General features: G+C 34.5%; 1 long non-coding RNA gene across 1 annotated transcript; it reads left to right on the top strand.

Annotated features, from left to right (window-relative positions):
- Nucleotides 1-9926: 9926 nt before the first annotated feature.
- LOC125581790 lies at nt 9927-17428 on the top strand. Its single transcript, XR_007319498.1, has 5 exons — nt 9927-11948; nt 12504-16114; nt 16703-16780; nt 17057-17126; nt 17191-17428. It is a non-coding gene; the product is annotated as an uncharacterized LOC125581790 (long non-coding RNA).
- The last annotated feature ends 1698 nt before the right edge of the window (nt 17429-19126 follow it).

Below are 19126 nucleotides of genomic sequence, written 5' to 3'. Positions count from 1 at the left end.
TAGGAAACTCATAGGTGTGTTTATTATTTATTCCAGTATTTTTAATCTACGAGTTCTTAAACCCTAAAACTGATTATTAAAGAATGTTTTGTGTTAGAACCGTTGTTGCATTATTTCTCTCGATGAAAGTTACAATATATTATCGACAGCATACAGAACTAATATAATTAGCCCATCAAGTACGGCATGAATATTTTAAGTTTCAAAAAATGCGGCATGAATTTTTGCTAAATGAAGCCATTAACTTCTCGCCATGGGAGATTATGTAGATTTAATAATGATTTATAACAATAATGATAATCACTAAAGGTTTCCAAACATGCAGAGTAGTACCGGAAGGAATAAACTGTTTTCAACAAACTGCCTGCTGTGCTCTTTCTTCTGAGCCATGATTGGTGCATTTTACTTCACAACTTCCTTTTTTTGTTAAGAGCTTCGCAACTTCCTTGTTTGACTTTTTAACACCTTGTGCCTTTTTGTTCTTCAGGCTTGAACGAACTGTAGATCAATTCTATCCAAGGATGACGGGAAAATGGGCATTTAATTCCCGAAGTATTTGAAATCGGCAGTTTTAATACTCAAGTATTGCTTGCGCATACTTATTCCCCAACTAATAGTTGACTGCGCAAAATTAAGAACAAAATAGTCAACTGTTCTGATGAACGGAAAAATAACGGTTTCCGTCAACTTTTTAACGGTGGAATATTTTAATCATGATTTTGCGCAGTTGATTAGTTGGAGAACAAATATGCGCATATAATACTTGAGTATTTAATTTTCCGATTGAAAATACTTAAGGAATTAAAAACAACACTCTTTTTTTTTTATAGAAAATCATAATTTGAAATATTCTCAAGTTAGATATAACCAATATACGAGAGTTTTATCTATTAGACAATTATATGTTGTACATTGGATCTCTACTTTAGACGATCATATATAATTATATGTACTTTACACATTCATATATTGTATATCAGCAATACAATGCAAATGTAATTATCTTATGTTATTTTAAATGCTTTTATAAACTAAATAAATCTTTTTCTGGGATTAAATATCTTGTATATTATTTCAAATTATGAACCTTTCTAACTATGAATTATTTTAAAAATCATCTAAAGTGATTTAAACATGAAGTACATCAACAATACGATGTAACTGTAATTATTTTGTATTATTTTATATGTCATTGTAAAAAAATCAACAATCTATTTCTAAAGGCAAATATCTCGTATAATGATTTTATTTAACTTGAAAAAATTTTTTACTTATGTTTTTTTTAAAGGGATTGATGTTAGTGACTTTCAATCTTATACGAAATATAAAGAAAAAATGAGTTTTTAATTTCTCAAGTATTTTCAGTCGGAAAATTAAATATTCAAGTATTATATACGCATATTTATTTCCCAATTAATCATTGACTGCATAAAATCATGATTAGAATATTCTACCGTTAAAAAGTTGACGGAAACCGTTATTTTCCGTTCATCAGTTAACCGTTGACTATTTTGTTCCCAATTTTGCGCAGTCAACTATTAGTTGAGGAATAAATATGCGTAAGCAATACTTGAGTATTAAAACTGCCGATTTCAAATACTTCGGGAATTAAATGCCTATTTTCCCCAAGGATGACATGGATTAACCTGAAAAAAGATCTATTCTGAAATCTCTTAAAGAAAAAGAATAATAAATTGAAATTACAATTATAATTAAAACTTATCTAAATATTTTAATGTAAACTCTATAACCAGTTTATTGATGTTTTTTTCCGCAGAAACATATTTGAAGCAGAAGATGCATCTACGTATTTGAAGCAGAAGATGCATCTACATATTTCGAAACGCGAGTAAATAAGATCCCCGCTTGTAAAAAAAAAAAACAAAAAGAACTAAAAATCCCCCTTGTGAATAGACCATCTAAACGACTTTGGTGATGATTGTTTCCTAAACCAGATCCGTTTTTTGGTTGCTGTACACCATAAACGCCAAATAATATGAGAGAATACCATCCTTTTGTTGCATCAACAAAATAATAAATTAAATACAAATAATTATTTATATAAATACAAAAAAATTAGTAGTTCATTATCCCGAAAAAAAAAATCGAAGGACCACGAGTTGTAGGTATATATCCTTAGGACAGAACTTTGATTCGCCCCCTAGGGTGAACCTTTAAATTCACTCCACCCTTTAGGACCATTCAAAGTGACACATAGATTATTAAATAAAAAACATTAAATTAAATAAAAAATAGATACAAAAAATAAAAACGCTAATTTTAACGATGTTAACGCTTCCAGCGAAACCCTAAACCCTAAATCTTAATTTCTAAACCCTATACCCTAAATTCTAAACCCAAATCCAAACCCCTAAACCCAAACCCTATACCCTAAACCCTAATCCTAGACCCTAAACCCAAAAACTAGACTATAAACCTAAACTCTATACCCTAAACCCAAGTCGTAGACCCTAAACCCAAACCGTAAATCTTAAACCCAAATTATATACCCTAAACCCACCTTAACCATAAGTCCAAACGGTAAATCCTAAACCCAAACCGTAAATCTTAAACCCAAAACCTATAACTAAACCCTAATCCTAGACTCAAAACCCAAACGGTAAACCCTAAATTCAAACCCCAAACTTAGATGCTATAGGGTTTGAGTTAAGGTTTACGGTTTGAGTTTAGGGTCTAAGACTTGGGTTTAGGGTATAGGATTTCGGTTTATAGTCTATTTTTTGGGTTTAAGGTATATAATTTGGGTTTAGGGTCTAGGATTAGGGTTTAGGGGTTTGAATTTGGGTTTAGAATTTAGGGTATAGGGTTTAGAAATTAAGATTTAGGGTTTAGGGTTTAGGGTTTAGCTGGAAGCGTTAGCGTCGTTAAAATTAGCGTTTTTATTTTTTGTAGCTATTTTTTATTTAATTTAATATTTTTTTAATTAATAATCTATGTGTCACTTTGATTGGTGCTAAAAGGTGGGGTGAACCTAAGTTATGTCCATATCCTTACCCTCATTTTGGTTGCTGTGACGGTTACCAACTTACCCAAATTGGTGAGGAAGTAGCTTGACTATATATTTTTGTTTATACGTAGAAATTGGGAGTAGTGATTAACAAACTCATAGTTATTTAGTGTAGGGTATCAATTTCTACCACCAAATATAGTAGGGGTGTCCATTGTCTTGCTAACTAAATAATTAATTTGTACAATTCTTTTTTGTCTTATTGCAAACTAATTCAGACAAACCGTAAAGCCTACTTAATATAGTCGACTCATAATTAATAAATATAAAAAACTAGTCCACTAATTTCTCCCCTAATGAAAATTCTATAAATACCCACTTAACCCTCATAATATATCTCCACCATTCTCAACAAATATAAACACACTACTACTTCCTGAGCTTTTGTTTTAGAGTTTTCCCTGTACACAAACAAATGGCTCCAAAAATTTCTCTTGCATTCTTCCTTTCCCTGAACTACCTCTTCTTCACTTTCGCTTCTGCTAATGGCACTTGTCCTAGAGATACCCTGCAGATCGGTCTTTGCGCTAATGTTCTCAATGTAGTTGACATAGTATTGGGATACCCACCTGTAAAGCCATGCTGCTCGCTAGTTGAAGGCTTGGCTGACCTTGACGCTGCTGCCTGTCTCTGTGCCGCACTCAAGGTTAACATTCTTGGCATCAACCTTAACCTTCCCATCTATGTCAACGTACTCCTCAATAATTGTGGCCGAATAACTCCGACATATTATCCATGCGTCTAAGTTGAATACTTATGACATATAAAGACATACCTAAAAGACAAACATATCGTATGGTTTCAAATGCTTGAACTTATTGCCTTATTTTCTTGTTTCTGTTAATCACTGATTGTTTTTGTGTTTGTAACTTTCTTGGATTGAATAAAATGATGAACGTCACGTTCTCATGCAACAAGGGATTATGGGTTTGTGTGTGTAACCGGCAAGTTCGTTCCCCTTTAGCTTCATTGTTCCTCCTTATCTTCGTTGTAAACGTTTCTTTTGAATTTGATTAATAATACTATCAATCGGTGTTGTTGTCTATATCAGGCTAATATGTGTACAAAAAGACAAGGTAAAAATGATAATATGATCTTACTGAAAAACATATATTTTAGTTATTTCGTAGTAATATATCATTAATTAATTAATGGCATGTTGTTAAGATCAAATCCTCATAAATTGTGAAATCAACCCTAAATTTGAATCTTTCCAACAATATTGTATTATTGAAATGAAGAAACGTTTACAACTCTTAACTGCCACTAGAAGATATCGGAAACACTCTCCAATGAGTTTTCCGATCTAACTTCCTAAATCGATCCCCTCACCAGAATCGCCACAAGAATCAACAGTCTCAATACAAGTTTCAAGCTGTAAAAGCTTAAGCGATAACAGAGAACAATGGAAACTACATAGACCTCCAATCGTCTCTCTAACTGAAAACCTTTCAATTCATTCAGAGACTTTTTCTCCTTCTCGACGTAAGCATCTGATTTCGACCTATGCTTGACCAAGCGTATCACATTTACTTAACTGAGATGAATATTATTCAGCTCATATTCCTCCAGATCAGGTGGTTTAGTTTCTTAAGGTTTATGAATAATGCATTAGGATCGAAACTCGGACACGACTACTTTTCCTTTAACCGGAGCTCCTGGTCTAGTGGTGATTGATTTGAGGGCGAAGCCCAATACGGTGAAACCACCTGGGTTCGAGTTCCGGCTACTGAGAAATTAAAATTTTGGCATTGCCAGAGATAGGGAACCGACACATTGGGCCGATAACGTCGACTGCTAACACGTGGCTAGTCTGGATCCACTTTGGTGGAGGCCAGGATACCTCTGTATAATTAAAAAAAGAAGAATATTATTCAGCTCTAATTCGATCGAACATTCTCAAAACCAAAACAGTTGTTAAAAATATGCTTTAAGAATGTGCATAAATTGTTTCATGACAGACTATAATTTTCATTACAGATGTAATAGTATATATTTCTATAAGGAAAAAAAAGTATGTATATAAACGCTATTTTGTGGAGAAGACAAATTTTTGGAAAACAATAAAATTTTGATGTTGCGTGATGTAGTTAGAATCATATAAGAAAAATACTAAATAAATCAATTAGATACAAACTTATTTTTAAGATTTCAAAATAAAGTAACTGCATATTGCTTAGATAAAAATAATATATGTATATATATATTATTATTATTTTTTCTGAGTGCTTATATATCAATTTATAAATAGATCATAGCATATTTATATATATTAGGTGGATATTTATGAATATCATAATATACTTATACTGTAGTATACCAATATTGATTCTTACGATATTATTTATTGTTTTCATTTTATTTAGTGTAATTAAAAACTATTTCATGTAAACTATTTTAATTTTAATAATCTATGATAATACATATATGAATACAATTTATGTATTTTATATTAAAGAAGGCTGTCCTTCGGATATCGTCCGAGTTCTTCAAAGTGATCTTCTCCAGGTATGGAGTAGCCATACTTTGTCATGTATACTGAATATATTGGAATGCTTCTTTTCTCTTTCTGCTTATATGTTCTGGAAGTCCTAAATATCTACCAAAGCTTCATATATCAGTTATGCCAAACTACTTAGAAATGCTATCTTGAATGTGAGAAGGAATACCTTTGGTGAAATGAAATCACTGATATTGTATATTTTATTTCTTGTCCTGAAACTCTTTGGTAGATGTTGAGAAGGTGAGAAAGGCCATGTTCCTCTTCTTATGTTGCCTAATTAAAAACTAAGGAGTCACTAGTGAAAAGTAAATGAGACATAGCAGAACACTAATACACGAAGTCATTCATGAAAATGATATAAAGTACAAAATAGTATGCTTTTATAGATAGCATGCCTATTCAAATTAATTAGGGAAAATATAATTTGAAAGATAAGTAAGATCGATAATTATGTCGTTATAACACCTTTATATAATAGGATTCGATCTGAAAACCTCTAGTAAACTATATCAATCATACTGAACATGCATGTCTATCTTTTTAAAATTTGCGTTTTGTACAATTAATAATATTCCAAAAAGAAGTTATAGTTGGCCTTACCAGTATTCAGAAAATGAAATCGATGAAAACAAAGACATATTAGGATTAAATTTTTACTACCAAATTCAAATTTTATTTCAAATGTATAAAAATGAAATAAAAATTTCAGAAACCCATAGCCTCTAGGAAACTCATAGATGTTTTTATTTATTTATTTCAGTCTTTTTAATCTATGAGTTCTTAAACCCTAAAACTGATTATTAAAGAATGATTTGTGTTAGAACCGCTGTTGCATTATTACAATCGATGAAAGTTACAATATATTATTGACAGCATACAGAACTAATATAATTAGCGCATCAAATACAGCATGAATATTTTAAGTTTCAAAAAATGCGGCATGATTTTTTGCTAAATGAAGCCATCAACTTGTCGTCATGGGAGATTATGTAGATTTAATAATGATTTATAACAATAATGATAATCACTAAAGGTTTCCAAACATGCAGAGCAGTACTGGAAGGAATAAACTGTTTTCAACAAACTGGCTGCTGTGCTCTCCCTTCTGAGCCATGATTGGTACATTCTACTTCACAACTTCCTTGTTTGACTTTTTAACACCTTGTGCCTTCTTGTTCTTCAGGCTTGAATGAATTGTAGATCAATGCTATCCAAGGATGACATGGATGAAAAGAATTGTGGTATGCAGCCTAACCTGACATAACGATCTATTCCGAAACCGCTTATAGAAAAAGGATAGTAAATTGAAATTGCAATTATAATGAAAATGATTTTAAATATTTTAAAGTGAAACTCTATTACCAGTTTATTGATGTTTTTTCCGTAGAAACATATTTGAATCAGAAGATGCATCTTCATATTTCGAAACCCAAGTAAATAAGATCCCCCCTTGTAGAAAAAAGAAAAAAAAAGAACTAAAGATCCCCCTTGTGACTGGACCATCTAAACGACTTCGATGATGATCGTTTCCTAAACCAGATCCGTTTTTTGGATGATGTATTTACTCACCATAAACGCCAAATTATTTGAGAGAATACCATCCTTTTGTTGCATCAACAAAATTATAAATTAAATAAAAATAATTGCTTATATAAATACAAAACAAAATTAGTTGTTCATTATCCCGAAAAAGAAAACTGAAGGACCACGAGTTGTAGGTATATATCCTTACCCTCATTTTGGTTGCTATGACGGTTACCCAGTGCCGTGCGACAGTAGTAAAAATAGAAACCTTCGCTGATGGCAGAAAAAAAAGAAATAAAGATCAAGGGCATCATCTACTAGTATCATAGGCATAATGTAACCATAATAACTTGAGTTTATACGATGAAAGCACTATAATAGTTTGGATTAAAAAAACATGAGCTTATGATTAACGATTACATGCATGGGTTTCCTAAGTAACAAACCATCTAAACAATTGTTAAAAAAAAATAGAATAATTAGATATTGGTGATTATAGTTCTGATTGAATTTTTAAAATATTAAAAAAAACTAAAGTCAGTAAAATTTTATCTTTGTCCGATTATGGCATAAAATATTTGAGTAATTGAATTTTCTAAAAAAACATTGAGTAATTGAATGATTTTATCTTAAAATTAGTTATAAAATTTAATGATAAATACTTGATTAATATTTTTAATAAATATAAAAATCTTGTTGTATAATTACACTTTTTTGGTTAGTTTATTTACTTATATGTTTTTCTTCTATTATAATATGCGTTATTATTTTTTATCACAGAAATTTTTATGGTTCGCTTATGGCAACCATAAATGCTCGCACGGCTCTGCGGTTACCCAAATTGGTGTGGAAGTAGCTTGACTAAATATTTTTGTTTATGCGTAGAAATTGAGAGTAGTGACTAACAAACTCATAGTTATTTAGTCTAGGGTATCAATTTCTACCACCAAATATAGTAGGGGTGTCCATTGTCTTTCTAACTAAATAATTTATTTGTACAATTCATTTTTGTTTTGTTGCCAACTAATTCAGACAATGACCGTTAAGCCTACTTAATATAGTCGACTCATAATTAATAAATATGAAAAACTAGTCCACTAATTTCTCCCCCAAAAGAAAATTCTATAAATACCCACTAAACCCTCATAATATATCTCCACCCTTCTCAGCAAATATAAACACACTACTACTTCCTGAGCTTTTGTTTTAGAGTTTTCCCTGTACACAAACAAATGGCTCCAAAAATTTCTCTTGCACTCTTCCTTTCCCTGAACTACCTCTTCTTCACTTTCGCTTCTGCTAATGGCACTTGTCCTAGAGATACCCTGCAGATCGGTCTTTGTGCTAATGTTCTCAATGTAGTTGACATAGTATTGGGATACCCACCTGTAAAGCCATGCTGCTCGCTAGTTGAAGGCTTGGCTGACCTTGAGGCTGCTGCCTGTCTCTGTGCCGCACTCAAGGTTAACATTCTTGGCATCAACCTTAACCTTCCCATCTATGTCAACGTACTCCTCAATAATTGTGGCCGAATAACTCCGACATATTATCCATGTGTCTAAGTTGAATACTTATGACATATAAAGACATGCCTAAAAGACAAACATATCGTATGGTTTCAAATGCTTGAATTTATTGCCTTATTTTCTTGTTTCTGTTAATCATTGATGATTGCTTTTGTGTTTGTAACTTTCTTGGATTGAATAAAATGATGAACGTCACGTTCTCATGCAACAAGGGATTATGGGTTTGTGTGTATAACCGGCAAGTTTGTTCCCCTTTAGCTTCATTGTTCCTCCTTATCTTCGTTGTAAACGTTTCTTTTGAATTTGATTAATAATACTATCAATCGGTGTTGTTGTCTATATCAGGCTAATATGTGTACAAAAAGACAAGGTAAAAATGATAATATGATCTTACTGAAAAACACATATTTTAGTTATTTCGTAGTAATATATCATTAATTAATTAATGGCATGTTGTTAAGATTGAATCCTCATAAATTGTGAAATCAACCTAAATTTGAATCTCTCCAACAATATTTTATTATTGAAATGAGGAAACGTTTACAACTCTTAAATGCCACTAGAAGATATCGGAAACACTCTCCAGTGAGTTGTCCGATCTAACTTCTCAAATCGATCCCCTCGCCAGAATCGCCACAAGAATCAACAGCCTCAATACAAGTTTCAAGCTGTAAAAGCTTATGATAACAGAGAACAATGGAAACTACATAAACCTCCAATCGTCTCTCTAACTGAAAACCTTTTTTTTTCATTCAGAGACTTTTTTCTCCTTCTCGACGTAAGCATTCTGATTTCGACCCATGCTTGACCAACCGTATCACATGTACTTAACTGAGATGAATATTATTCAGCTCTAATCCGATCAAACGTTCTCGAAACCAAAACTGTTGTTAAAAAATATGCATTAATTAAGTATGTGCATAAATTATTTCATGATAGACTATAATTTTCATTACAGATGTAAATAGTATATATTTATATAAGAAAAAAAACGTAAATAAACGCTATTTTGTGGAGAAGACAAAAATTGGAAAACAATAAAAATTTGATGTTGCGTGATGTAGTTAGAATCATATAAGAAAAACACTAAATAAATCAATTAGATACAAACTTATTTTTAAGATTTCAAAATAAAGTAACTGCATATTACTTAGATAAAAATAATATATGTATATATATATATATATATATATATATATATATTATTATTTTTTCTGAGTGCTTATATATCAATTTATAAATAGATCATAGCATATTTATATATATTAGGTGGATATTTATGAATATCATAATATACTTATACTGCAGTATACCAATATTGATTCTTACGATATTATTTATTGTTTTCATTTTATTTAGTGTAATTAAAAACTATTTCATGTAAACTATTTTAATTTTAATAATCTATGATAATACATATATGAATACAATTTATGTATTTTATATTAAAGAAGGCTGTCCTTCGGGCATCGTCCGAGTTCTTCAGAGTGATCTTCTCCAGGTATGGAGTAGCCATACTTTGTCATGTATACTGATTATATTGGAATGCTTCTTTTCTCTTTCTGCTTATATGTTCTGGAAGTCCTAAATATCTACCAAAGCTTCATATATCAGTTATGCCAAACTACTTAGAAATGCTATCTTGAATGTGAGAAGGAATACCTTTGGTGAAATGAAATCACTGATATTGTATATTTTATTTCTTGTCCTGAAACTCTTTGGTAGATGTTGAGAAGGTGAGAAAGGCTATGTTCCTCTTCTTATGTTGCCTAATTAAAAACTAAGGAGTCATTAATGAAAAGTAAATGAGACATAGCAGAACACTAATACACGAAGTCATTCATGAAAATGATATAAAGTACAAAATAGTATGCTTTTATAGATACCATGCCTATTCAAATTAATTAGGGAAAATATAATTTGAAAGATAAGTAACATCGATAATTATGTCGTTATAACACCTTTATATAATAGAATTTGATCTGAAAACCTCTAGTAAACTATATCAATCATACTTAACATGCATGTCTATCTTTTTAAAATTTGCGTTTTGTACAATTAATAATATTCCAAAAAGAAGTTATAGTTGGCCTTACCAGTATTCAGAAAATGAAATCGATGAAAATAAAGACATATTAGAATTAAATTTTTACTACCAAATTCAAATTTTATTTCAAATGTATAAAAATGAAATAAAAATTTCAGAAACCCATAGCGTCTAGGAAACTCATAGATGTTTTTATTTATTTATTTCAGTCTTTTTAATCTATGAGTTCTTAAACCCTAAAACTGATTATTAAAGAATGATTTGTGTTAGAACCGCTGTTGCATTATTACAATCGATGAAAGTTACAATATATTTGTAACGACCGTAACCCGCTCTATTGGTCTAATTGAATTATTCCTTTAGACTAAACCAGATGGTTTGGTTTTCTTCTAATTATTTAATTATTGTTAATCCCGTACTCCACCCATTTGCCCTAACCTATACGTGTGTGTGTTATCATACCTAGTATATATATATAAGTAAGCATGAGCCGCCATTGCACCTCTTTTTTTATCAATCCTCCATCTCCACACACGTGCTCTCCCTTCCGCCATCGCTCATGTCCGTTCTTCACCACCGGAGTAGTAGCCATGCCACCACACGCTTCGTTCTGTGCCGCCGCGTCCATGATGGTGACGTTATGTATCGGATCCGTTAGATGGTGAACATGACCGACATGAGGAGATAACTTGAAGGCGGAGCCACCATCTCATCACCACCGTCAACCACTGATTCGCGCCGGCATGAGCCACAAGCCACCACCTGAGAGCCATGTCCTCGTCAATGGAGTTATCGCAAGCCATCATTGTTGAGATCCGAGCAAGTGAGATCATGGTCTCACACTTTCTTGTGTAGCAAGCTTATTCTCCTCCACCTTTGATTGATCTCTAGTCATCAGCTCCGGTCTGTTCTTCCCGTTGATGTCGTCATAGCCATGTCATCAATGCCATCAAGCGCTTCATGTTTGTGTCCGTTTCATCTCGTGTTGCAAATCGTATATATGATGATGTGATGTACGTAATACCATGTGACGTTCACGTTACGTAAAGATCTCAACACGTGCTCTTTGGTCAAGCTAAACCAAGGTTAGGGTTGTCTACCTAAATACTTGATTCTTACGTCAAGTTCTATAAAGTATAGACCATAATCTAATCACCTTTTTTTTTCCTTTGTATAATAATGTTTTATGTTCCAATTGGCCGGAGGTGCCACTTTCTCAAGCCAAGGCGAAAGGTATTATTATATTAAGACGTTTCCTTGTTCCACAAGTCAACCTGTTTTGCTTCTTGGTTGATTTCTTTATCTCTAAGCTTGGCTAAGGTGATGGTCTTTTAAGGACCTCGAATAAGTATAATTTGTTTCTAATGTGTTCCGTCTGTGTGAAATCGAGTCTGTCATTGCTTGTTTAGTTTTAAGTTCTTTGCTTAAACCGGAACTAGGGTGTTAGATGGTTCAACGGTGCTTGTTCATTTATAATTGATAATATATATGTATATAGTATATTGAGGTGATTTGGGTGTTAGCCGACCATGGAGACGTAATTCTGTGTGTCGACCGGAGACCAGTACATTGGGTGTGGTGTATGTTGCGGCACAGCTTAGTCGACCTGTTGTGCCAAGGCTTCGAGGTCGATAAATCGTCTACGGGCGTGTGTTATTCGGTGGTGTTTTTGGCCTGTTAGTGGGCAGCGAGTGTGCACCTCGCTAGGACCATTGTTTGATCTCTGGGTACTTTAGGTACCGTGTTTGCAACGTGTTAGGATTAAATTATATTTATTCAGAGTGCTCTGTCCGGGTCCATGGACTTCGGGTTTAGTATCCCATACCTCATTGAGTGACTTCCCCGTTACTCACCCCTCTTTCTTCCCCATTTCAGGTGAGACAGATGAGTATATGATATTTGGACGGATTGGTGCTACTGGACTTTTTATTCGGATTTTTATTTGGGCTTTGGGAGAGTGTAATTGGGTATATGGGCTTTTATTGTACGAGATATTGTTGGTGGCCGCTGTTCTCCGGATTGGAGGTGACGGGAGTCACAATTTGGTATCAGAGCGGGGTTCCGTCCCGGCCTCGACCCGGGATGGCGATTAGGGGATTCGATTTTATACTTTTTATTTTTAAAGTATAAACTAATTTATATATATATATATAAAAAAAAAAAATGTTTGCGAAGTTCTTTTAGCACCATTCGGTCCAGTAATTACTAACTCAATTGTCTCTTTCTATGACGATGAGTAAAATCATCGTCATTCATCCTTCGACTAACAGGGTTCTACACAGATGTTCAACTGCAGATGTGTGATGTCTCAGTTCGTCAATTGTCTCAGGAGTGTTATCAGTTCCTTTGGTCATGATTCTGAGATTATCCAGGAGTGGATATGTGACGTTTTTGCTTCTACCCTACTTCAAGCAATCGTTCCACGAGTTTTGTCACAGGAGGTTATGTGGTATGAGGTGTGAGCCATTGGTTGGCATGTATTGTTTTTGTGTACGAGTATGTTGACTATTTTGGAGGTATGTTCGGTTTATAAACTCGTGGGGATCGCTTTTGGATTGGGAGTGCGGCAGCTTGCATTGTAAGGATATTGGAGTTATGCTTGATTTTGTTTCCGAGTTTTTGGCATTGTTGTTCATTTCAAAGACGTGTTAGTTCAAACAGCTGACATGGGATGTGGGAGCTATTTATATTCATCGTAGTGTACCGGTTATGCTCGTGGGATTGATTTATTCGGAGATTCGTCAGAGATGGAGCTGAGTTTATGCGATGTCATTCTTGAGAATGATTGGCTGTCATGACATCAAGTAGTGTTGTTTTGCCTGAGGGCAATAGTTCTTATTCCTAGATCCGATGAGAGTTTGTATTGTCTACATGCTACATGCTGAGGAGTTATTGGATATAAGAGCAGATGGATTTTCGGCGAACATTTTGATGGCTAAGGATGATAGACAGTATGAGCTGCAGGATCATTCAGATATTACAAAGTATGTGGATGTATTTGAGGCCTTTGGAAGGGCTATCACCAGCAAGAGGAGTCGTTCTTACGATCGGGGTTGAGTCAGGGACATCACCAGTTTCACGATCTCTATATCGATTAGCGGCAGCAAAGATGACCGAGCTGAAAGAGCAGATGGAAGACTTATCGGATAAGGATTTTATCAGACTGAGTATTTCACTATGGGGACCACCAGTGTTGTTGCGATAGAGAAGGATGGGATTTCAGAATTTTTATTGACTGCAGAGGTTTGAACAAGTGACCATTAAAGATAAGTATTGATGATTTGTTGTATTAGTTGCATGGAGGTTCATGGTTCTTGAAGATTGACTTGGCATCAGTATACCATCAGATTGCTATAGCTGAGGAGTATTTACGGATGTGGATTTTGTATATGTTATGGATATTATGAGTTGTAATGATACCACTTAGCTCAACGAAGGCACCGTTAGCATTCGTGAAGCTTATGAATGACGTTTTTGTAAACACTTGGATAAGTGCGCAATTGTATTCATCGACGACATCCTGATTTATTCTTGGAGCAGAGAGGAGCATGTTGAGCAGTCATGGATTGTGTTAGGTAAGCTTGAAGAGCATAAATTGGTTGCTAGCGGAGTAGGTGTAGTTTCTGGAAAAAAAAATTGGATTTTTGGGTCACGTGTTTCAGAGCAGAAGTTGCTGCATATTCAGAAAAGATTATTATAAGTTCAGAGTGGCCGACACGTAAGAGGTACATATATATGAAGTGTTACTATCATTGGCCTAGAGTGAAAAAAAAAAAAAAAAAAAAGATGTAGCTACATTGTATCTCCATGTCAGACTTGTCAGATGGTTAAAACAGTACATCAGCTATTTAAGGGATTTTTACACAATTTACTTTTTCCAGATTGGAAATGAGATATGTTGATTATGGGTTTACTTATTGGACTACCGGAGTCAAGTTTCATGAAGAATAATATATGAGCAATCATGGACCGTATCGCTAAGCTAAAATCTAGAGGACATGTCCAGGACTTGTGCTTAGCTCGCGAGGAAAAAACAAAAATTCAGGAAAGTATCTACCATTGAAATAGATCATGTATAGTAACAGTTATTACTCGAGCATTCAGATATCACCTTATGAAGCCTCTTTATGGAAGATCATTCGCACACATGCTATGATAGACCAAAGTGGGAAAGCCCTCTAATGTATAGCAACCAATGGTTTAAGGGACGTTGAAGCAAATAGAAATGCTCAAGAACAACCTTAAAAAAAAATGTTTACACCTATTCAGCCAGTTGAAATTTTTGATCGGCAAGTGAAAGTGGTACAGGGAATTATGACTATGTTGATCACTGTTTGTTAGGACAGAGAGACGAATCCAGGAGAAGATCCGGGAGACCGAGATCCAAAGAATACTGACTATCATTTTCTTTTAGGATGTTATTGGACAGTCGGCTAAAGATTTGAATTCGAGGACGAATTCCGATTAAGTGGGGAAGAATTGTAACGACCGTAACCCGCTCTATTGGTCTAATTGAATTATTCCTTTAGACTAAACCAGATGGTTTGGTTTTCTTCTAATTATTTAATTATTGTTAATCCCGTACTCCACCCATTTGCCCTAACCTATACGTGTGTGTGCTATCATACCTAGTATATATATATAAGTAAGCATGAGCCGCCATTGCACCTCTTTTTTTATCAATCCTCCATCTCCACACACGTGCTCTCCCTTCCGCCATCGTTCATGTCCGTTCTTCACCACCGGAGTAGTAGCCATGCCACCACACGCTTCGTTCTGTGCCGCCGCGTCCATGATGGTGACGTTATGTATCGGATCCGTTAGATGGTGAACATAACCGACATGAGGAGATAACTTGAAGGCGGAGCCACCATCTCATCACCACCGTCAACCACTGATTCGCGCCGGCATGAGCCACAAGCCACCACCTGAGAGCCATGTCCTCGTCAATGGAGTTATCGCAAGCCATCATTGTTGAGATCCGAGCAAGTGAGATCATGGTCTCACACTTTCTTGTGTAGCAAGCTTATTCTCCTCCACCTTTGATTGATCTCTAGTCATCAGCTCCGGTCTGTTCTTCCCGTTGATGTCGTCATAGCCATGTCATCAATGCCATCAAGCGCTTCATGTTTGTGTCCGTTTCATCTCGTGTTGCAAATCGTATATATGATGATGTGATGTACGTAATACCATGTGACGTTCACGTTACGTAAAGATCTCAACACGTGCTCTTTGGTCAAGCTAAACCAAGGTTAGGGTTGTCTACCTAAATACTTGATTCTTACGTCAAGTTCTATAAAGTATAGACCATAATCTAATCACCTTTTTTTTTCCTTTGTATAATAATGTTTTATGTTCCAATTGGCCGGAGGTGCCACTTTCTCAAGCCAAGGCTAAAGGCATTATTATATTAAGACGTTTCCTTGTTCCACAAGTCAACCTGTTTTGCTTCTTGGTTGATTTCTTTATCTCTAAGCTTGGCTAAGGTGAGGGTCTTTTCCCGAGCTTCTCTTACACGGCTTAGGACCTCGAATAAGTATAATTTGTTTCTAATGTGTTCCGTCTGTGTGAAATCGAGTCTGTCATTGCTTGTTTAGTTTTAAGTTCTTTGCTTAAACCGGAACTAAGGTGTTAGATGGTTCAACGGTGCTTGTTCATTTATAATTAATAATATATATGTATATAGTATATTGAGGTGATTTGGGTGTTAGCCGACCATGGAGACGTAATTCTGTGTGTCGGCCGGAGACCACTACATTGGGTGTGGTGTATGCTGCGGCACAGCTTAGTCGACCTGTTGTGCCAAGGCTTCAAGGTCGATAAATCGTCTACGGGCGTGTGTTACCGAGCACATATTCGGTGGTGTTTTTGGCCTGTTAGTGAGCAGCGAGTGTGCACCTCGCTAGGACCATTGTTTGATCTCTGGGTACTTTAGGTACCGTGTTTGCAACATGTTAGGATTAAATTATATTTATTCGGAGTGCTCTGTCCGGGTCCATGGACTTCGGGTTTAGTATCCCATACCTCATTGAGTGACTTCCCCGTTACTCACCCCTCTTTCTTCCCCATTTCAGGTGAGACAGATGAGTATATGATATTTGGACGGATTGGTGCTACTGGACTTTTTATTCGGATTTTTATTTGGGCTTTGGGTGAGTGTAATTGGGTCTATGGACTTTTATTATACGAGATATTGTTGGTGGCCGCTGTTCTCCGGATAGGAGGTGACGGGTGTCACAATATTATTGACAGCATACAGAACTAATATAATTAGCGCATCAAATACAGCATGAATATTTTAAGTTTCAAAAAATGCGGCATGATTTTTTGCTAAATGAAGCCATTAACTTGTCGTCATGGGAGATTATGTAGATTTAATAATGATTTATAACAATAATGATAATCACTAAAGGTTTCCAAACATGCAGAGCGGTACTGGAAGGAATAAACTGTTTTCAACAAACTGGCTGCTGTGCTCTTCCTTCTGAGCCATGATTGGTACATTCTACTTCACAACTTCCTTGTTTGACTTTTTAACACCTTGTGCCTTCTTGTTCTTCAGGCTTGAATGAATTGTAGATCAATGCTATCCAAGGATGACATGGATGAAAAGAATTGTGGTATGCAGCCTAACCTGACATAACGATCTATTCTGAAACCGCTTATAGAAAAAGGATAGTAAATTGAAATTGCAATTATAATGAAAATGATTTTAAATATTTTAAAGTGAAACTCTACTACCAGTGTATTGATGTTTTTTTGCGTAGAAACATATTTGAATCAGAAGATGCATCTTCATATTTCGAAACCCGAGTAAATAAGATCCCCCCTTGTAGAAAAAAGAAAAAAAAAGAACTAAAGATCCCCCTTGTGACTGGACCATCTAAACGACTTCGGTGATGATCGTTTCCTATACCAGATCCGTTTTTTGGATGATGTATTTACTCACCATAAACGCCAAATTATTTGAGAGAATACCATCCTTTTGTTGCATCAACAAAATAATAAATTAAATAAAAATAATTGTTTATATAAATACAAAACAAAATTAGTTGTTCATTATCCCGAAAAAGAAAACTGAAGGACCACGAGTTGTAGGTATATATCCTTACCCTCATTTTGGTTGCTATGACGGTTACCCAGTGCCGTGCGACAGTAGTAAAAATAGAAACCTTCGCTGATGGCAGAAAAAAAGAAATAAAGATCAAGGGCATCATCTACTAGTATCATAGGCATAATGTAACCATAATAACTTGAGTTTATACGATGAAAGCACTATAATAGTTTGGATTAAAAAAACATGAGCTTATGATTAACGATTACATGCATGGGTTTCCTAAGTAACAAACCATGTAAACAATTGTTAAAAAAAAATCGAATAATTAGATATTGGTGATTATAGTTCTGATTGAATTTTTAAAATATTAAAAAAACTAAAGTCAGTAAAATTTTATCTTTGTCCGATTATGACATAAAATATTGAGTAATTGAATTTTCTAAAAAAAACATTGAGTAATTGAATGATTTTATCTTAAAATTAGTTATAAAATTTAATGATAAATACTTGATTAATATTTTTAATAAATATAAAAATCTTGTTGTATAATTACAATTTTTTTGGTTAGTTTATTTACTTATATGTTTTTCTTCTATTATAATATGTGTTATTATTTTTTATCACATAAATTTTTATGGTTCGCTTATGGCAACCATAAATGTTCGCACGGCTCTGCGGTTACCCAAATTGGTGTGGAAGTAGCTTGACTAAATATTTTTGTTTATGCGTAGAAATTGGGAGTAGTGACTAACAAACTCATAGTTATTTAGTCTAGGGTATCAATTTCTACCACCAAATATAGTAGGGGTGTCCATTGTCTTGCTAACTAAATAATTTATTTGTACAATTCATTTTTGTTTTGTTGCCAACTAATTCAGACAATGACCGTTAAGCCTACTTAATATAGTCGACTCATAATTAATAAATATGAAAAACTAGTCCACTAATTTCTCCCCTAAAGAAAATTCTATAAATACCCACTAAACCCTCATAATATATCTCCACCCTTCTCAGCAAATATAAACACACTACTACTTCCTGAGCTTTTGTTTTAGAGTTTTCCCTGTACACAAACAAATGGCTCCAAAAATTTCTCTTGCACTCTTCCTTTCCCTGAACTACCTCTTCTTCACTTTCGCTTCTGCTAATGGCACTTGTCCTAGAGATACCCTGCAGATCGGTCTTTGTGCTAATGTTCTCAATGTAGTTGACATAGTATTGGGATACCCACCTGTACAGCCATGCTGCTCGTTAGTTGAAGGCTTGGCTGACCTTGAGGCTGCCGCCTGTCTCTGTGCCGCACTCAAGGTTAACATTCTTGGCATCAACCTTAACCTTCCCATCTATGTCAACGTACTCCTCAATAATTGTGGCCGAATAACTCCGACATATTACCCATGCGTCTAAGTTGAATACTTGTGACATATAAAGACATACCTAA

This window comes from Brassica napus, chromosome C2 (genome assembly GCF_020379485.1).
Source record: "Brassica napus cultivar Da-Ae chromosome C2, Da-Ae, whole genome shotgun sequence".
Classification (NCBI taxonomy): Eukaryota; Viridiplantae; Streptophyta; class Magnoliopsida; order Brassicales; family Brassicaceae; genus Brassica; species Brassica napus.
Note: the sequence above shows the minus strand (reverse complement) of the source record. Positions and strands in the feature narration are given on the sequence as shown.